Raw genomic sequence first — 26,787 nt, 5'->3', positions numbered from 1 at the left:
ACAAAAACAATAAATGAGGTTAGGAAAACCTGAAACAGACCTTATTTCTAAATAGGAAAGAGCAATTCTGAAAAATTTTTATTTTATTTTTTAAGATTTACTTAAATCGTCGAAGCGCCTGGGTGGCTCAGTTGGTTAAGCGATTGCCTTTGGCTCAGGTCATGATCCTGGAGTCGCAAGATCGAATCCCGCATCAGGCTCCCTGCTCAGCAGGGAGTCTGCTTCTCCCTCTGACCCTCCCCCCTCTCATGTGCTCTCTCTCTCTTTCTCTCTCTCTCATTCTCTCTCTTTCAAATAAATAAATAAAATCTTTTTTAAAAAAGAGTTATTTAAATCTTAAATTTAAGAGAGAGAGAGCACAAGGGGCAGAGGGAGAGGGAGACAGACTCCCTGCTGAGCAGGGAGCCTGACATGGGGCTCGATCCCACAACCCTGAGATCATGAGCAGAGTTGAAATCAAGAGTCGGACGCTTAACCGACTGAGACACCCAGGTACCCCCTGAAAAAATTTTAATAATACCAAACTAGGGCGCCTGAGTGGCTCAGTTGGTTAAGTGACTGCCTTCGGCTCAGGTCATGATCCTGGAGTCCCTGGATCGAGTCCCACATCGGGCTCCCTGCTCGGCAGGGAGTCTGCTTCTCCCTCTGACCCTCCCCCCTCTCATGTGCTCGCTCTCTCTCATTCTCTCTCTCTCAAATAAATAAATAAAATCTTTAAAAAAAATAATAATAATACCAAACTAATCTATATGTTTATTCTAATCCAAAACTGTCAGTAGTGGTTACCCCAGGAGGGGGGCTGGGGAAAATGTTTGCAATACATATATGACAGACAAATCTTCCAAACAGCAACTGCTAAGAAAAAAACAATAATTTTATTTTTTTAAAGATTTTATTTATTCATTTGAGAGAGAGAGTGAGCGAGAGAGAGAGAGCAAGCAGGGGGGAAGAGTAGAGGAAGAAACAGCCTCCCCACTGAGCAGGGAGCCTGATGCAGGAGTCGATCCCAGGACCCTGGGATCATGACCTGAGCCAAAGACAGACGCTTAACCGACTGAGCCACCCAGGTGCCCCAAAAAACAATAATTTTATAGAAAAAAATGCACTTACAATTGAATTTCAGATATTTCTGTTCTCAAAAGCCCTTGGCCATTCCTGCCACTGGGAGTTGCTCTCTTCTGGACTGGGAGGAGGACCCAGAGCTCCTCTGGGTAAGGACAAAAGATATGACCAGGTCACAAAAGAAGAAATACAAGTTGGTCTTAAATACGTGAAAAGAAGCTTGGCCTCACTTGTAATAAAAGAAATGTAAAATAATACACATCTAAGACACCATTTTTCACTTACCAGGTTGGCGAAAACCAAAGTTTGATAGCACTCTATTAACATGGCTGTGGGTAAATAGGAACTTTTATACACTGGTTGAATATTATTATATTGCTTGTATGTTATAGATTAGTTACATTTCTATGATGGGTAATTGCATGTTATTTATTGAAATTATAAATGCATGTATTCTTTGATCCAATAATTCCACTTCCTACAGATGTACTCACATACATGCAAAATGACACAAAATTAATTGCTGAAACACTGTTTAAAATAGTAAAAGATTGAAAGAAGCTAAATGTCTTTTGGTTGGGGACTGCTTAAATAAAATATGGAACATCCATATAAAAATATCATTCAGCTGAAAAGAAAAGGAAAAAATTCTTTATGTGCTGATATGGGGAAAGTTCCATGATATATTATTAAGAAAGCAAAGTACGTGAGAGTGTTTAAATATGCTAATATTTGTGTATAAGAGGGGGAAATAAAAATATAGATTCAAGTGCATAAGAAAGAACCACGATGACTCGGAAAAGGGGACCGGGTTTCAGGAAATACAAGGGAAGACCAGAGGTGAGAAGAGGAATTTTCACGATTTACCTTTTCATAACTTGTGGATTTTTGAATAGTGTGAATGTACTACCTACTGGAAAATTTTTAACTAAATTTTAGTTGGACATTTTTTCTTCATGAATTATTTGAAAACCATCTTCTTTACACCATGAGATGACTTTGTAAATGTGTTTGTGAAAAATCTCTGTTTTTTACCCTGATGAAGGCAATTATAATATAATTTGAAGTATTAATTGCTTTCTCATATTTAACTTTAACATGAAGTATACCACATTACCATAGTTAAACAAACAAAAAATTTCAAATTTTTTGATATTGAGACAGGTGCAGGAAAATAAAGGGCAAATATATTTTATATTATTTGTGTATTATACACAATACATATTTATAAAGGAACTGAAGTTAATTTTCAGACGATGTTGCACTATCTCAAAACGTTATCATTGGTTTAAACTTGTCACACAACCAACATAACCCACAACAAATTGATTCTTGTTTACATACAAGGAAAGAGTGTGTGTTTAAACAATGCATTATTTACTAACTAGGAAAAAAATAATACGTTGAAGTCAGTGGACTTCTGCCCTTGAAGGAATGTAATGAACTAGTCTTTGGATAAAAGTTCCCTAGTGCCCAGTGGTGAAGGGCATGGGATTTTGGAGTAAGACCCATCTAGATTGAATCCATTGCCTATGTGACCTTGGGTGAGTTACTTCATAGGAACTGTTTCCTAATACACAATGGATTCCTCATAAAGTTGCTCATTAAATAAAAGAATGCACATAAATGGTTTAGCACAGGCACCTACTTAAACTCTATTTTCATTATGAACCTTGACTCTCCTAGTCAGATGCATCTCACCAGAAGGACTCACAAGTAGTCCAGGAACTATCTGAGAAATCTCCCGATTCCTCAGCCAAATCCCCTGTGAACATGCAAACATCTCTAGATGGATATTAAACCAGTAACTATTAATATTTCTAGAAGTATATTAATCCAGTAACTATTAATATTTAGCGTAGAGCATTAAATAAATAAACTTGATAATGTATTACATAAATTGAAATAAATGTTACTTTAGTAGCTAGTAGCAGAATTCATATCAGAGAACAGTCTCTGTTTGGTGAGACACAGAATCCTGATGTGCCCTTTCAGCTGTGGAAAGAGTCCTTGGGGCACAGCTTGAATGAGGCAGGAATAAGACAAAGGGAGCAAAACTGTTCTACATACGAAGAGAACAGGGCTTTGTGCGGTTTAGGAGCACATGCTAGTCTGAGAAAAAGGGCAGACTTTGAAGGAGGAAAAAGGGAGCTCTGGGTCCTCCTCCCAGTCCAGAGGAGAGCAACTGCCTGGTAGCAGGAATGGCCAAGGGCTTTTGAGAACAGAAATGTCTGAAATTTAGCTGTATTTACACAGCTTCGTGGCCCCAAACCTTTCATAAGATCTCACGTGTAACCCTGAGATGTCAGGACTTGGGGCAGTGAAAGGATTTGAATGATGTCCAGGAAGAAGACACATGCAAAACCAGGCAGGAAATACAGACGGTAAGATAAACACACCGTAGAGACTTCCAGATAGCCTCCTCCAAAAGCCTTCAGACATAGCGAGGATGGGGTGGGGGGCAAGGGATACCTCCTTTCCCACTACGTACATCAGGAAGGGCTACGTCCATTTGATTAAGTCTCAAAGGCTGGAGTGAGCTGGCTGCATGTTGGCTGCATAGCTCTCCTTCACCCCGGCTCTCCAACAGTGGGGAAAAGCTAAAGCAGGACCCAGAGCCTCAACCCACGGCTGACAGGAGAAGGGTAACATAAGGTGGGGTTAGAAGAGAAAGCTTGGAGGGGATGATACATGAGGGGTATCAAACGGGGACACCTTAACAGGAGGTCATTGTTCTGAATAAGGAGGAGCATCCATGGCTTGAGCAAGCTCTAGACAGATTACATTTTAAATATTATTCACCTAAAATTAAATTTGGGATATGCTATGTGGCTATGTGATCAGATACCATATTACCTGGGATAAGTTGCTGAGAGGAAATATTAAATCTGTAACATAACAACAACAACAACAACAAAAATGGAAAAAAGCCTAGAATTAAAAAAAAAAAAAACCGACGTGAAAATGGTATTTTCTTCCCAGCAGTCTATTTAAAAGAGCTAAATTAAGACATGAAATGATCATATCAGCCTTAATTCTTCTCTGTTATTAATTGAACTCCTTCTTGGAAACATGCAGATAAAAGTTCCACCTTGGAGAATTTGAGATAAGAGTGAATGGAAAGGAAGAGAAATAAGCAGGCTTTACCAGTTCACACTCAGAACCATCACGCTCTGTTTGTTCAAAGCTGCCCACAGATGCATAATATTAAATTGAACCTTTAATGTATTCTGATGTGGGGGAGCTTACAATCATAAGGCCTGTTCTTAGGTTCACACTTTTCTTTGTACATAGTAGGGGCCATAAAACCAGGTGAGCAGCAAAAGGCTGTTGTGAAATAAGATAAATGAGAGTTCCATGGGTTATAAAGAAATTCAAGCTGCTTCCTATGATGAAATATACATAGATGTACATACACACTGTAGATATTCCTCAGCTAAGTATAATAGATCCTATAATGCATTCATTTACAGGCATATTAAGATGATAAAAGAAATGATATAATTTAGTTCTTTGCCTAAGGAAGACTTGTTATAAATAGTAAAACTGGCCAGATGTCCAGTGTTCCTAAAAATAGTTAAGTTTCTACTGTGAAACCCATCACTTCACAGGAAATAATGAGAGAAACACAGCCGTACTCTATGGAAAAGATCCACCATGAAATAGCCAAGATAATTTCCTTCATTTGACCATAAACCCATCAAAACTTCATGGAATGTGGTTACTTTATTTATGCAGTAACTGTGTTCAGTTAACCACACATGCTGTAGACTTCTTAAATAATGAGAGAGACAGACGGACTGCCATCAGCCCTGTTCTCTAATAGGAACTCAAGTATCAGTGCAAATCTCCAGAATCCTAACGAATTTTCTACTGACATCAACAGTCGCCAGCACAGACTGACCTAGAAATAGATGGTCTCTCATTCCTCCTTGGCTCCTCAGAACATTTATTCTTAAAATCTAACTTAAAGTGAGCCACTTTTAAAAAAGAATCCAAAAGGACTATAATCCTTTTATATACTACTTTCAGATATTTTGAGTCTGAGAGGCTGATCATCACTATCAAGACAAGGAAAGTCATCTTTTTAATGGAAATTGGCCCAATATTAATGTGGTCCATGAAAACGTGTGAAGTCTTGATCGTTGTGATGTCAAAGAAGCTAGACCTACCTGATAGCATCAGCTATGCCCCACTTTTTCTTTTTCTTTTTCTCTTTCTTTGTACTTTGCATATGGCTTGCCGCTTGGTGATGTAGTAGACTCTTGTCATGCTTCTCGCCAGTTTTGTCCAAAATAGCTGTTTTCCTATCCACAGTCCTCCAAAGAGCCACTATCAATGGAACTGTTTGTTTTTTTTTTCACTTCCAATATAATTAGCATACAGTGTTCTATTAATTTCAGTTGTACAGTCAACGGAACTATTTTCGCAAAAGGCTGACTTATTTTAAAATAAATAAAGCAGAGTTATGGAAACGTTATAATTAAAAAAAGTCATAGCCAAGGAAAAATCAAATTAGTACCCGCTGTTCCATATTCAAGATAGATTCTAATGAAGATAATAGTCATTACAGAAATTCCTAAAGTACAAGCTAGAGAGTTGTGGTGGGTCAGTCGATCTCTCTCATCATAGCACACAACGCCACACCTTAGAGTTCTCAGAGGCATAGACGATGTCACATGTTAAGGAGGACACAACTACGTATTACCTCCTTTAAAAAAAAAAAAAAGATTTGGGGGCGCCTGGGTGGCTCAGTCGTTAAGCGTCTGCCTTCGGCTCAGGTCATGGTCCCAGGGTCCTGTGATCGAGTCCTGCATTGGGCTCCCTGCTCCGCGGGGAAGCCTGCTCCTCCCTCTCCTACTCTCCCTGCTTGTGTTCCCTCTCTCACTATGTCTCTCTCTGTCAAATAAATAAATAAAATCTTTAAAAAAAAAAAAAAAAGATTTGTTTCTTGTTCTGTCACAGAGGCGAAGATGTATAACCTGTAGAGCAGCTATTTTTATAGACTATTAACTGTCATTTTTGAAATTTTTGAAACTGTGGAGCCATTTCTTCAAACATACCTTAGAAACTCACTTTATAAAGAAATGCAACTGCTCTGGTTGAGGAGATCAGAGGGAGAGTCAGATGTGAAGGAAACCTCTCCCAAATCCTAGTCTTGACCCCCCCCCCCCCCTTTCTCCCTTTGCCCCCCCCCCCCCACTTACTTCTTTAACCATGGGCTTTGGGTACAAAACTGGCATTGTTTTATTTCTTTATTTCTTGTTTTATTTCTCAAAAAGTAAAAAATGTGTAAAGCCTAAAAATTTCTAGGCAAAACCACACATTAGAATTAAAAAAAAAAATAAGCAAAAAAATCGCTATGGATATGTAACAAGATCTGAGCATAAATTTTAACAGAACTAGCTAAAAACTGTTAGCTTAACCTCTTGTTCTTGCCTCAGACTACCTCTAGGCTGGCTTTGTTCACCGGATCCAGCAGCCTTTCGCAGAACCGCCAGCCTCTCTATCCTGGAGTGAAAAAAGGCATAGTTTTCATCTACTCCTATACTTTTGTGCTCCTTCAGCCAAAATTTTAAAAGACTATACTGACATGCAAACTGCTTCTGTCTTCAATTTTACAATTTTATTTTATTTTTTTATTTTTATTTTTTTTAAAGATTTCATTTATTTGAGAGAGACAGAGACAGCAACAGAGAGCACGCCCGTCTGGGGAGGAAAGGCAGAAGCAGGCTCCCCGCTGAGCAGGGAGCCCGATGTGGGGCTCGATCCCAGGACCCCAGGATCCCAGGATCATGACCTGAGCCAAAGGCAGACGCCCAACCAACTGAGCCACCCAGGCGCCCCCAATTTTACAATTTTGAATAGACTGATTCCACTCTACAGGAGAGAGGGGGGGGAAATCCAAGTCCATGGTCATGACTGTGATTGAGGTTTTTGCTACAGGTGAACAGATATTGCCATCTACTGTTGAGAAAAAATAAAATGGCTAAGCCCGAACTTTTCAGGCTTGCTATGGTTTTGACAGATCATAAATCTAAAAGGGAAAAAATGGCTTTATGAAAATAGTTTCTCGTCGCTTATACAGTTACTTAGTATTCATAAAGTAGTTTGAAAACTAAAGAGAATAGAAAATATAGCAAACCAGGAAAATTTCTTCCCTAAAATGTGAAAAATTCCTATGTGTAATTATTTTCACTTTAGATTAGAAGTTGAAAGCAAGGGGTGCCTGGGTGGCTCAGTCGGTAAGCGTCTGCCTTCGGCTCAGGTCATGATCCCAGGGTCCTGGGATCGAGCCCCGCATCGGGCTCCCTGCTCAGCGGGAAGCCTGCTTCTCCCTCTCCCTCTCTGCCTCTCCCCCTGCTTATGCATGTTCTATCTCTCTCTTTCTGACAAATAAATAAATAAAATCTTTAAAAAAAAGAAGTTGAAAGCGAATCATTGTTTCATCAGTGTCCATCTGGCGCACAATTTTAGATACTATAATTAAGATGAAATATAAGTAAATTATCCCTTTTTCGTTATCTTAACTTCATTTCCAAATTTACGATATAATTTATTTTCTTTATTTTTTCATAAAGCCACTAGAAATGCATAAGACAAAACCAGTTTTTAACCTTAGATTCAGCTATAAATAAATTTTCCTTAGAAAAATAAGGTAGTTAACACTTAGCCTATAGTACATACTTAAGTTCAAATTTCGAGAAAGCCCCTTTAGGGCAAAAAGCTACTACAAAAGCAATGCCTCTGAGTCAGAGAACCCAGCACATTAAAACTCACCTACTAGTAAGGTGAGACAGAGTTCTGTGACTCCGGATCTATCAATGTGAAGAATGACCTGTCTTTATTCTGATGGCTGGTGTTGAGCTGGAGGACATGATTCGGTGGCCGAAATTCAGTTGGTTTTGCACATAAAAAAGTATGTTCCCCTTTAAGGAATATTTATTTAACTCTGTGAGCAGTCAAGCACCACACCACGTCCTGTGTGAGCTATCTCAGTCTGGAGAAGCAGATGTAAAGCGCCATGTGTGCATGGTGCAGAACACACCCCCAGTGGGGACATCTATGAAGAGAAAGGACAGAGACCCCAGTCTTGCAGTGTGTTAGTCCAAGTGTGAAAACTGCACACTATGCGCTGTGTGCAGACAGGCGTGTGTGTATACATGTGGCCGTGTGTGTCTGTCTGTCTGTCTGTCTGCAGAGGAGTTAATGTATTGGTAACTGATTTTGCTATACCAGCAATTCTGGCTCATGTGGCTTATTTTGCTGGTTTCATTAAGGTGTTTTCATCATAATTAGCATTACTATAGCATTTACTGTTTAAAGGGCCCTCACACATGTGACAAGTTATCTGCCCATTTAACAAATGTGTACTGAACACCAGCCGTGTGCTAGCCTCCCACAAAGCTCAACATGAAAGCATCCCCTCCTTTGACGAGCTTCACAGTCTAGGCGAGGTGAGAAGGGAGCAATCTCACTGCTGGGTTTATAAAAGTGTGAGAAGTTCCCTGACAGTGGGATGAAGGGGCGCTCGGTAAAAGTGAACGATAGCAGATCTGTTTCTGTCTGGGGCACATGGTAGGAACCAGGAAAGCGTAGGTGACAGAAAACCAAACAACACATGAGCCCGCAGAGGCTACACTTGCTGAGAAATACAGGCCATTGTTGGATGCCATGTGCTCAGCGGGCATCAGCGGGTGAGTCTGGTGAGGGAGCATCATGCAGAGTAGTCCCAGGCATAGAGGCCTACGTGTCGTATATGCAGGGAAGAGATATAAAATAAAGGTTAGAGGAGAACAGCTTACAAGCAGAGAAGTAGTGGAGTGTTCATTGTCCCCTGAACTCTCATTATCCCACAGCTCAGGCCCCGCAAAGATGGTCCACATGCCCCAGGGCTAACATCCAGTAGAAAGGGGCCCTACTCCATAATACTCTAGGGAACAGCAATGCCCCGTGGACGCTCCCTGGTCAAAGAGCTGGTCTTGATAGAAAGGGAGAACCTTTGAAGCCCACAGACTGGGATCAGCTTGTCCTTCTGGTGCACTAATTCTGACTTGCTAAGCCAGCTGTCTACTAATCTACCAACAATGGGGAGGAGTCACCTCCAGGACACGCAGATTTATTGCTCTTAAGAAGAGGGGAGAACAAGAACCGAAGACTCTTGTTTCCCAAGCCGAGTTGATTCGAAGCTGTGGGCATCAGAGAGCCACGGACTGTTCTTGGGCAGGGAAGCAAGAGGATCTGATTCATATTTTAACGAAGTCACCAGCATTGTAAAAGAGAGGTGATGGCTAGGAAGCCAACCAGGGAACGATCGCAGAAGGTCAGGCTGGAGGGTGTGCCACAGGGCAGAGAAAGAAAGACACATGCTCAGGAGTAGAACGGATGGACAGGACTCCAAGACTAGTTACACCTAGGGGGAAAGGGAAAGAAGAGAGTCTAAATGTACAGGAGGAAGAAATTTCCTGTTTTCCTCGCAAGTTCTTCCAACTGGCTTAGGAATTGACATGGGACAGACCAATAGGAGAAAAAAACCAAAGTTTTATTACATACACATGGAAGTCCAATAGTGAAATTGAGACCAAAGAAATGACCAGGGCAGGCAGTTTTCATACATTTTAAATGAAGAGACAATAAATTTGTGAGGAGTTGACAGAATAAAGAAAACAGATGTTTGGGAGCTTTAATTAGTATGAAATTCTAAGCAGAATTTAGGCTGAGGTAGTAGATTTTTTAAAAAGTAATCAGGTTTGTTTCTATAGCTTTCGCAGCTTTAAAGTTCCTAACTCTGGTGGCAAGTATATCTTTTTACTGCTTAGTATAGGGAGGGTATTTTTCATATGGGAGATTTATTTCCTGCTTTCGGGGCAAGGGGGGGTGGTACGATAGAGGAGGGTCTGAGTGTCCTTGCATCAGCTTTTCCCTGAGGAGCTTCAACCCAAAATAATCAGTATACCATCGGGCTATATTTTGAAGCAGCCTGTCCTGGGTCTCTACACTAATATTGCCTAGTCTCTGGCTGAGTGACAAGCTGGATTGGGGAAGGGGGGTAGGGAGGGAGATGAGAGACAAGGCTATTTTTTTAACTTTTTATTTTGAAATAATTATCAATTCACAAGAAGTCCCAAATACCTCTCACCCACTTTCCCCTAATGGGACCATCTTACATAGCTATAGCATAATATCAAAACCAGGAAAATGACATTGGTACAATGTATGTGTACAGTTGTCATTTTATCAAATATGACTTAATGTAACCCACAATACAATCAAGACATGAAACTATGTCACAAAGATCTCCTCCATGCTACCCCTTTATAGATACATGCACCCTCCCCTTTCTCCACCATCCCTATTCCTGGCCAGCACGAATCTGTTCTCTACCTCTGTAATTCTATCATTTAGAGAATGTCATGGAAATGGAATCACACAGTACATGACCTTGGGTGACTGGCTTGTTCCACTCAGCACAATGCCTGAGATTTATCCGTTGTATGTATCATTGGTCTTTTATTGAGTAATATTCCATGGTACAGATGGACCACGGTTTGTTTAACCACTCACCCACTAAAGGATATTTTGGTTATTTCCAGTTTGGGGCTATTGAAAATAAAGCAGCTCTGCACACTAATGTACAGGTTGTTGTAAAAACATAAGTTTTCATTTCTCTGGGATAAATGTCCAGGAGTGTGATTGCTGGACCATATGGTAAGTGTATGTTTAGTTTTTTAAGAAATTAAATAAGGCTTGGGGCGCCTGAGTGGCTCAGTCGTTAAGCGTCTGCCTTCGGCTCAGGTCATGATCCCAGGGTCCTGGGATCGAGCCCCACATCGAGCCCCACATCGGGCTCCCTGCTCTGTGAGAAGCCTGCTTCTCCCTCTCCCACTCCCCCTGCTTGTGTTCCCTCTCTCGCTATGTCTCTCTCTGTCAAATAAATAAATAAAATTAAAAAAAAAAAAAGAAATTAAATAAGGCTTACCTTTCAAGTTAAGGATGATTTTATTCCTGTTTTGAAAGTAAAAAAATGAAAAGCATGATGACTAGCAGCCAAATAGACTGGGAGACAAATGGACTCAGGGCTGAATCTGGCACTGCCATCGTCCACCATGAGACCCGGTAAATGAGGTAACCCTGCTAGGCGCCATTGTCTCTCATGTGTAAATTTCTGTTATCTTTCACAGTTTCAGAAAAGCACCAGAATGATCATTTCCTGCTTTGCTTGAATAAGGATAGGTACGATTCCTAGGGATGAAATGTGTAATCATGCGGTAAGGAAAGTAAGGAAAAGAGGAGCTGGGCCGAATAGAAGTGAGAATGTAGGAGAAGATGACATTAAAATAGGCAAAGACTGTACTGTGTTAGACAATATATGGCCAAATTCAAATCACCAGCAGAGGCAACAAAAGACAGAGATATACCCAAGTCCAGGCAACCAAAATCAATTATCAGGAGTTCAACAGAACAGATGAAGCGAGTAGGGGAGATAAATTTCTGATTCTAGAACGAACTTTTGCTTTTTATCTGTTTTCTGCCGTGTGCTGCTTCTAGGAAGCCCTGTGCCTTTGGGTGTTAGTTCTAGTGAGGAAGAGATCAAAAACTCATATAAGCCTATCTTCGATGAGAATAAAGATTACCTGATGTAAAATTAGTAGAGGCAAATATATTGAGATGCTTTGGGTTGCAAATAACAGTTAAGCCCAACTGAAGGAGCCTCGAACAATAAAGAAATTTATAATCTCATGTAACAAAGTCCAGGGCAGGGGATTCCAGAGCAAGTCAAGATAGCAGTGCATCAGCGTCATCAAGGACCCCCTCCATCCCACATTTCCCTCCGCCATCATCCTCACACTTACCCGGTGTGAGGTAATGTAGATGGGTGGACAATGGGATAAATCACAAGATAAATCCAAGAAATTTCTTTTGGGGTTTAGAATCAGAAAATTTAAAAACTAATCCGGATTAATTAAAGGTTTGGGTTAGCTGAATTCTAAGTAATTGAAATTCTTTATATCATTCTTTGTGTTTTCTACTTTGCCCCAGATTCCTCTCTAACATTAGAATCAGGCCACTTTCATAAGTGTAGATGTATTTCCTTTATTCTCATTTTCAGGACATGAAGGGATGACTCAAAATATTTCTTTTAAGGAAAGAAGTTATATAACTTAAATTTGCATAGCAGTGTACTTTCACATGGTTTGCCTAATCTAATCTGTATAAATCTTTGTGAGTTAGAAAGAGCAGATATTAATAAGCTCATTTTAGAGATGAGGAAACCGGCTCAAATTAAAATGAATTACCCAGCGTCAGTGAGAAACTATGGGGCAAAATTGAGATTTAAGCCCAGATATCCTCTCAATTCAGTGTTCCTTCTACTTCCGGGGACAATAAGTCTGATTTTCTGGGCCAGTCAGATTTCACATGTGAAGCCATAGTCTCCTCATTACTACACTCATAATTGTTGGAATATAAGACATGGGTTTTTTTAAAGATTTTATTTATTTATTTGATAGAGATAGCAAGAGAGGGAACATAAGCATGGGGGAGCTGGAGAGGGAGAAGCAGGTTCCCTGCTGAGCAGGGAGCCAGACACTGGGATCATGACCTGAGCTGAAGGCAGACGCTTAACGACTGAGCCACCCAGGTGCCCCAAGAGTTGGTTTTTAAATTAAGAATACACAAGCACTAGGGGTGCCTGGCTAGTTCTGTCAGTAAGTCGAGCATGCAAATCTTGATCTCAAGGATGTGAATTCGAGCACTATGTTGGGTGTAGAAATTACTTAAAAATAAAATCTTAAAATAATAATAATAGAATAACATCTTTAAAAAAAAAGAATACTCAAGCATGAAGATCAAATTGTGGGAGAGCTCCCAAAGGAGGAATCCCATCAGACACTCAAGCTAAAACTCTAAATTTCAGTGCAATGAAAACATGGCTCTTTCTGTCTTTATTTCCACTAAAGGTTGGAAAGAAGAACAAGTACATGGGGCATAGTGAGGTTGGAAGTACAGAAGCAGCATTACTTAAGGGAGGGTGTCACAGACCTTGCTCACCCTCGATTTTATCCTATATAAAATTCAGATAATAGTAGCTATAGTACAATGTTTTTGTGCTACTAAAATAAGGTACTTATTTTCAAATATTCAACAAAGAGTTATTTGAGTATTAGAAGAATGAAGGAATCCTTACACATGACCTAGGCTCTAACTTCACATGTTGGTTGGGGAAGAGAGGCAACTGAAAGTTCCAACCCCCTAAGCACCTGGTGATTCCCCTAGCAACCAGACCCATCCTTAGCTGCTTTCCAAAAGTTACCTTATCAATGTAAACTCAGATATGCCTAAAAGGGGTTTGTTAGAGAATATCAAGACATCTTTATCACTCTTACTACTCAGGAAATTCCAAGTTTTAGGAGATCTGTGCCAGAAATGGGGTGGAAGACCAATATGTATTTCTTATTACAAACAACAATATCACACCTCTCCAGTTGACCAAAACTAGTCTCACCAATACATAGGATCACCCTGTAGTGTACTGCACAAAGCAGGATTTTTGAGAATAAAAAGTAACATTATTAATAATTACACTGGAATAGGGGTGCCTGGGTGGCTCAGTTGGTCAAGCTTCTGACTCTTGATTTTGGCTCAGGTCATGATCTCAGGATCATGGGATCAAGCCCCACGTCGGGCTCTGCACTCAGCGCTGAGTCTGCTTGAGATTCTCTCTCTGCCCTTCCCCCCGCTCTCTCTCTCTCACTCTCTCTCTCAAATAAAGAAAAATCTTTTAAAAAAAATTACACTGGAATAATCAGCACAAGCAGGCCCTGTCTTATATACAAACTGGGATTTATGGCAACTCTATAAATATTTCCACTTAGATGTTTCACATCTCATTCAACATGAAAACACTGAATCATTGATTTTTCTAAAAAAACCTGTTTTCCTCATATTATTAAATCCCATCTATATTTATCCCATTTGCTCAAGCCAGAAACCTGGGAATCATGCCCAATTCTCTCTTCCACTCACAACGATTTCATAAAATTTCTCTCATAGGTCTATCTACAAAGTATAATCCAAATATATATACTTCTCTCCTCCAGCCACTACGAAAGTCCTCCTCCTCCACCCGTTGTACCTTAGTCCATCACCCTGTTCATTTCCTTCATACTCTGTAATTACATATTTGCTAGCTTACTTGTCACTATGTGTCTTCTCTAGTTTACTGCCAGGGACCCTGAGGTTTGATCACCCAGTGCCTGGCATTCCTAGCACCTAACATAACAGGTACTCAATAAATGTTTATTAGATGAATTAATACATGAATAAACAAATAGAAAAAAATAATCAAACATCCTGCAGAACACCTTTGGGAAATACTGGTATAAATACTGTGAAATTGAGAATAATATAGCTGGGTCTTTGTGCCCTATTAAAAAATCAGCATCGGAATCTCTGAGACAAAGACCAAACAACCAAGTTAGGTCAGAGTTAGTGCTGGGAAAAGGCAAAATGAAGCCAGGCATGGAGAAAAGTAGAGAGTCCTGGTGAATTCAAACCATTCCCACTGTTCCTCTCCTTTGCTCTCTATAATTTTGTTTTAATTCTGTATCTTTCACTAGCAGAGAAAATTCCATCAATAAAGAGGTCAAAACAATCTTTCTGATTGAGGAACACCGTTCTATCTGGTAGCAAAGAGGAGGCCTGTTAATAGGGAAGTCACCACTCAGAAGCATTATCATCAGCAGTGCTATTTTTTGCTAGAGTCAGTTTGTTGCAAAAAATACCAAAGGAAGACTTACTCCATAACGGGAATAACACCTTGGACAGTCATCTAATAACATGCATTAACTCTTTTAAAACATTAACTTTAAGACAAAATTAAACTAGACAGATATTCTTACTTCGGTTACATCATTCATGTGAATCTCTCTGTCATAAACAACCAGCTGAATAAGGGGAGAACTAGTGATGGGGGAAGGATGGAATAGGAGTGGAAGATGGAGAAGAGCAGAGAACTGCGAGTTTTCATTGCTGTGTGTCACACACGCACGCGTGCACACACACACACAATTTTTTTCACCTCTAAGAATAAGCACTCCAAGCATGCCCTGTGGTTCCAAGTTCCTAGCCTTCAGACCTACATCCCTGAATAGCCTAGGGCTGTTGTCCAGATCGCTTCTGCCTCAGAATTACAGCCTCCGTGCCTCTATTTGATATATTATATTATTTATATGTTTATAAATTATATGATTTTACAATAAAATATGTATAAGTTAAATTATATTATCTTTATATATTATAAATTATCACAAACCACATCCATGGCATTTGGTAGTTATAAAACCCTTCTAATAGAACATTTACTTGCAAATACAGAATCTGAAAGTTGCAAGTCTAATAAATGGCAATGCCACCTATCATTGTGTCCAGGGCCTGAGAGTACAAAGTGGGAGAAGAGCAGGTCCAGAAGTCTCTGAGGCAGGCCTCCTGTGCTGGAGAGAACATTTCATTCTAGGACAGAAGCCACCGTAACCCTTCTTTTGGGACAGGGCCACAATAAGATTACGTGCAAGATAGCAATCATATTGCAGTCGTGCCAGTCCTTCTGCAGCAGTAAGGTAGTTTTTAGTGAAAGCAACAAAAACCTCAACTCCAAATGGCTTCAACAATCAGGGCGATGTGTCAGGTCATGTATTTGGAAATTCCAGAAGTAGAGCAAACTTTTAAGTACAGTCTATCAAGGGCTCCCCCCCCTCCCACATTGCTCTGTGTTTCTCTAGACTCTGCCTTCCTTTACGTGTTGACTCTGTCCTCAGACTGGCTTTCCTTCTAATAGAAAGGAAAATGGCAAAATGAAGCCAGGCATGAAGAATAATATAGCTGGGTCTTTGTGCCCTATTAAAAAATCAGCATCGGAATCTCTGAGATTCTCTCTCTAATAGCCAATAGCAGCAACATTGATTTCTAGCTTCTTCATTCCCATCCAAGGAGAGAGACTCTAATTTCACTCAACCATTAAAGTGAAGTGCTGGACTTGTTCCAATTGGACCATACCAGAACTGATCACGATGGCAAGGAAGATGGGATTAGAACATTCCAGATATAGGCGAGGGTCAGTCCTTTCCACCTATAATGCATAGCTGCAACTGAATGCAGGAGGAAAGAAAAATGTAGAATGTCCATGTCCATATCAAGGCTCTGTGTTGATTTCCTTGGTCCCTATAACTTAGAACCACAAACAAAACTGTCTGAGAAATAGACGCAGCCTTTTAAACCATTCTCTCTCTCCCCCCCCGCCCCGCCCCTGTGCTCCCACACCCTCTCTCTCCTCTCTCTCTCTCTCTCTCCCTGCATCCCTCCCTCTCTCCCCACCCCATCTTGGTCTTCCCGTCATCTCTATCTCCTGCTTTGTTAAAACTGATTGACCATGAAAGCAAGATAGGAAAGAGAATGAGGAAAGATAAGACAGGGAATATATACTGTGCCCTTCATTTTAGTAGAAAGACTCTGAGAAAGATTCAATGACTCAATCTGCACAGTTAAGCAACGCTTGCAGCTATGGCCAGATTTAATGTTCTATATAAGTAGATGTTTATGGTGATCAAGAAAAATTCTATTTTGGGAAATTTTGGACGGCAAAGCAAAATAGGTAGATTATCCAAAGGCACTATGCAAGCATGCGTGATTCTCCTTCAAACCAAATACTACCCCTTGTGTTAGTCATGCCCTCTTAGTAATTAAGTGAAAGAATAATCTAAAAACATGGCGAATGTTGTGCATAATAATTATTCACAATAGCGGGGAAAAAATTGAAAACAACTTAAATATCCATCAACAGGCAAAGTGTTATGTAGCCCTGGTACATCCATTCAATGGAACACTAGGCAACAATATTAACTAATGGATCTGAGGTCTCTGTAATATCACAAATTACTGAGTGAAAACAGAATTTGGAAAATAAGTATGTAAAATGTACATATCAGATATAATCATGTAAAATATACATGATTGGAAAAGAAAAAGAGACTGGAAAGAAATATACCAAATAATACTTGAGTTTTATTGAAATGTGATTGTTCTCTACTTCTCAACTTTGTTTGTGATACTGTTACATTAATTTTATAACTGGAAAAAAACAAAAGAAAGCATTATTACTTATATCTACTTAGCAGCTTGCCCCTATGGTGGCAAAACAGTAATTACAGGGGCGCCTGGCTGGCTTAGTGGGAGGAGCATGTGACTCTTGATCTTGGGGTTGTGAGTTTGAGCCCCACGTTGAGTGTAGAGATTACTTAAATTAAAAAAAAAAAAAAGCAGCAATGCCATTTAAGTGGTCTGTTCTCTGTCCCAACAGCACTCATTCATTTATTCAAGAAATAATTTTTGAGCAACTGTTACCTACTAGGCACCAGGGATATATCAATGAGTAAATGACGTGGTCCCTGGACCTATCCTTACAGCCTAGTGAAGAAGACAGACTATAGGCAAATAATTTGTAACAAATGAGGAAAACATGGTATGAAGGTAACCAAATAACGTCATAATAGGAAGGAGAACTTGCTTGAAAAGGAGGTCAGAGACGCTTCCAAGGAAGTAGTATCTAAGCTGAGATGAGAATGAGAAGGTGGCCACGAACTGCAAGTGCTGGGGCCGGGCAATTTCAGCAGGGGACCTAAGGTGAGAAAGAGTCCTGGGAACTAAAAGCAGGAGGCCCGCATGGCTAGAGCACAGTGCAAGAGGAGAAGAGGGGTAAAATGAGGTTGGGAGGTAAACAGGGACCAGTTCCTGCCAAACCTTGATAAGAATTCGGAATTTTATTCTGAATGCGACGTGAAATCATTGATGGGTTGTATAGAAAAGAAACATGATTCAGTTTGCACTTTAATTAAGCTCACCCCTTGGGGGCACCTGGGTGTCTCAGTGGGTTAAGCATCTGCCTTCAGCTCAGGTCATGATCTCAGGGTCCTGGGATCAAGCCCCACAATAGGGTTCCCTGCTCAGCGGGGAGTCTGCTTCTCCCTCTCCCTCTACCTGCCGCTTCCCCTGCTTGTGCTCCCTGTCTCTCTCTCTCTTTGTCAAATAAATAAATAAAATCTTAAAAAAAAAAAAAAAAAAGATCACCCTGTATTCCGGAAAATGATTTGGTAGTGAGTAGGGGACGAAATAAAAAGCAGAGAGGCTAGTCAGGGGTGTTTGCAGCCACCTGCGAAGAGATGAATTAGACTAAAAGGCTTCAGGGTATGTTTTCAAGATAGACCAAAGGATATGGTGGGATTCGGGGAGGGCGAGTCACAGATGGTGGCCAGATTAATGGTTTGAACAGTTGGGTGTATGGCAGTGGCACTTGCAGAGATGGGAAAATAGAAGAAGAAATATATTGGAGGGATAAAATGAAGAATTTAGTTAAATTTAAGTAATGCTGAACTGCCATATATAATCTGCTTATATAATCTTTCTCTTCAGGAAGATCTTTAAAAATGGGGAATATGTTTTTCACCTTTGAAATCTTAACATCCTGAACAATGCAACATGTTACAGAGTACCATTAAGTATTTGGTAAGCGAACGTCACAGCTTTGCAAATATTTCATTCATTCCAACGTAATAAGATTCTAGTAATGGTGAAAAGCCTGATCTTAAGACAATTTTCCTTACCAAGGCTGACAAGGAGAAATTGATTGACCATTAATTATCCTTCAACTTAAAAAGAGAAAGAAAAAGTACGAGATTCCTATTTTTTTAATTCTTTGTTTGTTTAGTTTTCTGTAGTTAAACTAAAATGGGAATTAAAAGCTTTAATGTGTGTGCTTAAATTCTTGGGCCCGCTACTGACCTACTTCAAGTGATTTTACCTCCCAGTGTTTCAGTTTCTCCATTTGCAAAAGGGAGATAATGGTAGTTGCCTTATCTCACAAGGATGTCATGAAAATAAGTCAGATAAATTGCTTTGCCCTCCTTGGAAAGGGGCTCTAGAAAGTAAGCATTATTAGATATAATGATGAATACTCACAACTTCAAAGATATTTTTAAATTGCCCCCCAAGTCTTTGAACATGTTAAGCCTATGAATAGCACCGTGTTAGGTGTTTATACATTTCTGGCAAGCTTTCACCTCTTGTTAAAGCAGTAAATGGTCTTTGAACAAATGTCTTTCTCATTCTTTGATAACTATGCTTCCTTGTTTGTACACTTGAAAGATGATTATCATCTGGCATGTGAGGTCAAGTTGAACTCCTTCGTGCCATTATAGTTCAATTGCAGCTTTAATTGAGTTTTTCTTCCAAGGTTGAAAATAAGTCCTTTGGTTCACTTTAGTAAGCTACTTGCACTCTAAAAAGTGATTGTGAGGTGAATATAACTATTTTATGCAAATGATATATATAAATAATGTTTCTCATTTTAGCTACAATATCCTCATTCAAAAATTGATATGAAAAATTCAGTATTTTCATTTCTTCCTTGTTGCATTTTTTTCTGATAGGTTTTCCTAAAATTGCTTTTAATAGCAATAATTATGCATTTTAACATTTCGAATACAAACGGTCCCTGACTTAAATGGTTCACTTGTCTTACAACTTTTTTACTTTAGGAAGGTGCAAAAGCGATATGGATACTTCCAGTAGAAACCATACTTGAAATTTTGAATTTTGATCTTTTCCTGGGCTGGCAATATGTGGTGAGATGCTCTCTCGAGATGCTGGGCAGTGACAGCAAGCTGCAGGTCCCAGTCAGCCACGCAATCACCAGAGTAAACAACGAATACACTTACAACCATTCTGTACCCATACATAGTCATTCCGTTTTTTCACTTTCTGCACAGTATTCAATAAACTACATGAGATATTCAACACTTTATTATAACATAGGCTTTAAGTTAGAGATTTTGCCCAAGTGTAAGCTAATGTAAGTGTTCTGAGCACATTTACGGTAAGCTAGGCAAAGCTATGATGTTCGGTAGGTTAGGTGTATTAAATGCATTTTTAACTTATGATATTTTCAGCTTACGGTGGGTTTAAGAGGACATAACTCCATCGTAAATCAAGGAAGATCTATAGAGATAGCCAGGGTACACACATAAATATCACCAAAGTAAAAACCTGCAAGCCTCAAGACAAAATACAGGAGAGTAAACATCATCTAGAACAACATTTCTTATTACAGATGTGCATCAAGTTCATAATTAGGATTATATTAAAAAACTCACAAACCATTAGCACCTCCATCCTTATCCACACATATCTTACCTATATGCCTAACACAAATCAAAACTCTCCCTGCTAGAGTAGCCAAAACACTCCCAGTCGAGTGCTAGAAAATCATTCCTTGCAAAGTAAGAGAATAAGGCCTACCTCCCTTCTCTAAAATAACACCATTCCAGGTAAGTCTTAATATATCCACTCGACAGACGTGGAATCTGAAACAGGGTGACTTATACTAGGTCTCCCAGCTAGGTCAGAACACAAGCTAAATAAAAATGCTTGACCACAAGGATACCCTCATTCCCATTTCTTCCTGTTTCCTTTTTCTCTCAAGGAAGAAATTAGAATTCGAGGCAACACAAATGAAGACACTGTACACTCTGATAACTTTCTAGGAGGGGAGAGCTAAACCAGAATAGAGGAATGGTAGGGAGAAAATGACCTCAATTCCACCAAGTGATGGTAGAAGCCTGCTCACAGCCCCACCGGGACCTGACAGAATGGACACTGAGGGACGATAAGCCCATCCCTCAAGAAGAACCCTGGGGAGGGGCGCCTGGGTGGCTCAGTTGGTTAAGCGACTGCCTTCGGCTCAGGTCATGATCCTGGAGTCCCTGGATTGAGTCCTGCATCGGGCTCCCTGCTCGGCGGGGAGTCTGCTTCTCCCTCTAACCCTCCCCCCGTCATGTACTCTCTCTCTCTCATTCTCGTTCTCTCAAATAAATAAATCTTAAAAAAAAAAAAAAAAGAAGAAGAAGAAGAACCCTGGGGAAAATACCCTAGGCCCTATACATGGGGGAAGGGGTAGCACTATTTCAGAATATTATTAAAGTTGAATTTTGAAATTTCTGTCTCCAGGGATATATTCAGGGGCCTACAGAAGATGCCAACAGCGTAACTTCTTCTCAAATACAATTATCCTGGGTAGGCCCTGAACTGGTGAGATGGCCCAAACCCCTATACTTCTAAGGAAGGCATAACTGAGGTCTGGTATTGCTGAATTTGCCTAGGCCAGAGGTCATAAGTTAGTAGCCTATAATGGGTCAGATTTTACCTCAAAAGGCTTTTCTATTGGCCCATTGCAATGACTTCTGACACCAACAACCCAAGTTAGGCCAAACTTCACAGGTTATAGGCCCCAAAACTGCCTTTACTTCAGATACTAGCCACAAGTTCAAGGGTCCCAGGCCACCCTCCCTTCTAAGCTACTGGCTACAGATTTAGAGGTTCCTACTACCTCCTCAAGTCTGATAATTTGCTAGGATGACTCACAGAACTCAGGAAAATGCAATACTTACAATTACAGTCTTATTATACAAAAGGATTCTAATCAGGACCAGCAAGAAGGAAAGATGCATAGAGTGAGGTCTGGGAGGGTCCCAGATGTGGAGCTTCCACTGTTCTCTCCTGGGTCCTCAGGGACTTATTCTCCCAACACATTGCTATGTGACAAGACAGATTATTACGAACCAGGAAGGTCCATTCAAGCATCAGTGTGTCCAGAGTTCCTACTGGGGCTTCATTTTATCAGTATGATCGGCTAAATCATGAATCAGTCTCTGCCCACCCACCCCACCCCACCCCACCCCCACCCTTCCTAGGAGGCTGGGCGATAATCCCATGTTTGCTCTTCCTGGCATGACCAGCCCCAAACTGAGTCATCTCATACTATTAGGCACCTCAGAAACTGTAAGAGGCCCACCATGAACAAGAAAAGCACTCCTACCACTGAGGGGGAATTCCAAGGGTATAGAAACTACTCCCCACAACTCAGAAACAAACACCAGCCAAATTATTTAAAAACCCACGCAACATTTAAATTTTATTTCACCTGAGCTACCAACATTTAAAAATCCGTGTTCACATAAAAATCTAAATGTTTTGTCCTCCCCTAACATATTGGCAACTTTAGGCCTCCATTCCCATAAAGCTGCTGCCCCCTTTAAAAGGGACACTCACGCTCCCTGCCATCTCCCACCTCTCTGTTTTCTTATTCTTGGTGTGATTCCCTCCTTTGTTTCCTTCATGCAAATATTTACATTTGCAAACTCTGGCCTAGGCCTTGGGTATTTTGGCTGTTTTTACTGCATCACACATTATTAACTTCAAGGAATAGGTAGGGAAGGAATGACAATTAACCTCATTTCATTCTCTGTTGCAAACTACTCTTCCTCTACGCTCTCTGTGAGGCTGGGTGCATGTGCGCACATATGCATGCCTGTACCATGTATGAGTCTCTTAAGTCTTGAGCCAGGCTAGCATGACATTTTCGACTGCAGAACCAGGACAAGCTGAAATGAAACTTGTGTCATTTTCAGAGTCAACGACTATAGCCAACCCAGGACCTTAGAAGAGAAGCCTCTCATTCTAAAGACAAAGCAAAACCTAGGTTTTTCAATATTTTCAAAGCTATTTCATGAGCATGAAATTCTCACATCCTCCTTTATTCTTTGAAATTCAACATCATTCACTGAAAATAAATAAGTGGGACAAAAACTGTTATTTTCAAACTTTATATACCCTTCTCCCTTTGTAAACCCCTTTGTAAATCACTTGTTTAAAGAATATAAAAGGCAGGAAACAAGCCTCATCTACATCAGTGGCCATGGGGACACCTGTAGTCTCAGGTTTGGGTGTCACATAGCCCTTGAGTTGATCCTCAATATTTGTGGATTTCCTATTTGGAATTCATCTACTCACTAAAATTTGTAACCCCAAAATCAGTACCTCAATGTTTTCATGGTCATCACAAACACGTGCAGGGCAGTGAAAAATTTGAGTCACCTGATTATGAAGTTTCCCCGCTGAGGCCAAACAAGGTGACACTTTACACTCTTCTTCCAAAAGAACACTATAAATAACTGCCCTTTTTGTGTTCTATTTAGTGGCACTATTTTTGCACTTTTGTGCTTTTTCTTAATGATTTTGCCCTTTAAAACCCCCAAGCATAGTGTTGAAGTGCTATCCGGTGTTCCTAAGTGCAAGACGACTGTGATATGACCTGTAGAGAAAACACATGTGCTAGATAAGCTTTGTACAGACATGAGTTGAGTGTTAATGAATCAACGATATATATTAAATAATAGAATATTAAAAATAGTAAGTCAACAATATATTGAATATATTAATACAGTTCTTTAAACAGAAACACACATAAAACAAGATTATGCATTAATCAGTTGATGAAGATGTTGTGACCAGAGGCTCACAGAAACCGAATTCTATATTTCCCCTGAGAGAAATGGTTCGGTATTCACTAATTCAGTGTTTATGATGACTTTATTAGAACATAACTACCATAAATGACGAAGATAAACTGTACTTGTAAAATAGTGCAGCGCACATGGGACTTTCCAGCAGAAAATCACATCAAAGACACTGTGGAGGGAGTGGGGGTGGGATGAAAACTAAGCTCACAGGCAAGTAACAATTAAGGATGCTATTTTATTTTAAACCAGAAGATGATGGTGGAGTTAATGCTAGTCATCCCTCCCAGCCAAACCAACACAGCAGTAAGATGCCACATAGTAAACAGAACACTGAACTTAAAGTTGGGAAGCCTTGTTGCTGGTCCCAACTCAGCAAATAATTAACTCAGGCAAGTTATCTAAACCCATTTAAGCATCAGTTTCTTTATCTGCTAGAGGGATTTAAATCTTATAGCAGTAAGTCACATTTGCCATAATTATTTATTATCTACAAAAGGTTTCCATGTAAATTCTCTTATTGGATGACCTTGATGGTCCCTTCTTACTCCAAAACTATATAACTTAAGGAAGAGAATCATTTTACCAAAATAGAATAAATATGTCAAGTGTTTATAATACTAAGAACTTTCCTTTGGAATGTTTACAAGACATTATCCAGGGAGGACTTCAAATATGAGAACAACAACAACAAAAAACAACAACAGCTGTGGGCTTATTTTTAAATTGTGTTTATTCAATTACATTTTCTTTTTAAAAATGAGACAAAAACATTCCCTGTAGATGACCATCCTTGCCTCGGGCCCCATACCACCACCAATTTTGTGAATGTGGAGAAGCAAAAGTACCACTAGATGGAGCAGGAACAAAAGACTTTTATTTTAGCTCAAGGAACCCAGGCAATCCTCAAGAGATCTTCAAAGATCAACTTCTGAGTAAATGGAATCTTAGTGAAGCTTAGTTACTTCAAGAATCTAGAAAATCAGAACTATCACTTCATTTGGTTACTCACCCTGTGTCCTCTCCACAAAACCAAGCTGACTGGGGAAATTTTTTTCCTTTTTTACTTAGAGAACATTACCAGCAACAGTGAATTCCAGTTTTTTCCCACCCCATTTCCCATTTTCCCCATAATAGGGCTAAGAACTGTGTTGGACAACATTGAAGTTCCTATTTTAGGTAATGGGCTGAGATGCTACAGACCTACACATTTACAAATTTGCTGACATGGTCCTCCTGACTGACCCTTTCCATTGTCAGGTCAGATTTGAGTTGGGTATCACCCCTGATAATTCCCTTCGTAATGCAGGCCGCTGGCTACTATCTCTCCCAGCAACTGCCCCCAGAATAGCTGTCTTAAGGAAGTGAAGGCCCAAATTTGGGGTGAATCCAATACATAAGCCTGGAATTAAGAATTGGGTTTTGGGGATGAGTGGGCAGAAGGGCCTGTAGGTTGTTTCCTTTAACCTAGACGGCCACCAGCTTGTTTTCTTTTCGGGAAGAAAACCAGATCCAATGGGGGGCGGGGAATAGATTTCTCCGTAAACTCCCTTTCAGTTTGCCACCACTTAACACTTCGCATCCAAAGGCAGAGGCAAAGAAAATTAAAACGCAACCACCATCAAGGAACACAGTTTTCACTGTTTGGAGAACACGCTAGTTCTAGTTAACAAATACTTATGGAATGTTTAACAATCTCGCAACCGATTGAGGCGACTGGCCGAGAAATCTTACTTTGGTAAAGACAAAAACTTCCAACAAAATCCGCAGAGCAGAAAATACCTGAGATACAAATGGGCAACACAACCAGAAGAGGGGGATTAGGACAAAAACCCTACAAAAGAATGGCTAGCTGGCTCCTTGGCTCACTGCCCTTTCACTTGGGCAAACTGTATAAATGCCCTCCACCTGTCTACCAAGTTGCACGCACCCTGGTCCAATCCGGAGGTTTGGGGATCCACAGGCCCACCACTGATGGGGAAGGGACAGCGAAGCGCACAAAAGGGAGTGCCCACAACCCCTTCCCGTGGGAAAGCCGACTTGCGGGCCTCCTGCAGCCGCTCAGCAGGCGGCATGTGTGTGAGCCCAGTCCCGGGTGCAAGTCCCACAGCTCAGGGAAGCGCACCGCGTGCGGGGACCCGCTCCGTTTCTCTCCCTGCGGCCAGAGCTTCGCCCTTGGCCCCCAAGGGACCCGCGGCTGACAGAGCCCAACTCTTCGCGACGGCAATGGGTGCCTCCGGAGAAGCCCCGGGCCGACCGCGGCCTCCAGGCGGGACGCGGGGGCTAAGCGGGCGAGCCACCGCAGGCTCCCGGGAGGGGCGAGCAAGCCAGCGGCTGACATTTTTTGTTTGCTCCAAACTGGACGGTGGACGGCGGTAGGCCGAGGCTTTTCCGCCCGCTGAAAGTCAGCGAGAAAAACAGCGTGCGGGGAACAAAAGCGCAACACCTACGCCCTTCTCAGTTAGGGTTAGAGAGAACCTGACCGCCACCCCTCCCAGGCCCACCCTCCGCAATCCGAGCTACAAGCGGCCGCGTCTGCCTATAAAGGGAGAGGCCGCGGCCCGCGCCGATTGGCCGGAGCTTACCCGTCTCGGCTCTCGCGAGACCCGGCGTCGGCACTTCCCCCTCCGCGCCCCCGAAGTTGTATTTCCGGCCATGCGGACAATCGCGCCCCTCCTCCACATTCGTTAGGGCAAGTGTTAGGTCTTTCTTTCCGTCTGTACTTTGAGAGTAAAAACTAACTTGCAGTACTGCACCGCTCCATTTTCCATCACTTACAGACAGGGTACGGTGCGCTCGACCACCTTAAAAAATGGAGTTCACAGAAAAATTTTAGGGCCGGGGAAATTAACTGTAATCACATTTGTTAGAGATCTTTAAGAAAATAGATTCCCGGACAGCCTTGACTAAACCAGAATATTGGCTCGGCTCGTTGGACTGCCCTGGAGTTCCTACCCTGCTCCCTTCTCATTAGAATGCCGCTCTTCAACTTCTCCTTGAACAAAGGATGGGTTTTATTAAGTATAACTACTTCATTCTTAATTTTAACATTCAGGATTGAATCTACCTTTTATTACGAATAAAAGCTTTTCAGTCGTTGGCTTTGCTTTAATATTGTGATTAGGTTAAAAAGAACAATCCACCATAAATTGTAGCGGGTTTCTATAATGGCCGGTGTAATACTGTTTTACATACAACTGGCAGATCCTAATTGTTGAATTCATTGTACCACTGGGTGAATTCTGTGGAGTTGTCGCTGTTGACACTTAAATCTGAGAGAAAAGCAAAATGTTAGGGGCGTTGGTTTCCAGCGATTGTAAGG

Source organism: Phoca vitulina, unplaced genomic scaffold (genome assembly GCF_004348235.1).
Source record: "Phoca vitulina isolate PV1807 unplaced genomic scaffold, GSC_HSeal_1.0 scaffold8, whole genome shotgun sequence".
In the NCBI taxonomy this organism is placed as follows: domain Eukaryota; kingdom Metazoa; phylum Chordata; class Mammalia; order Carnivora; family Phocidae; genus Phoca; species Phoca vitulina.
Note: the sequence above shows the minus strand (reverse complement) of the source record.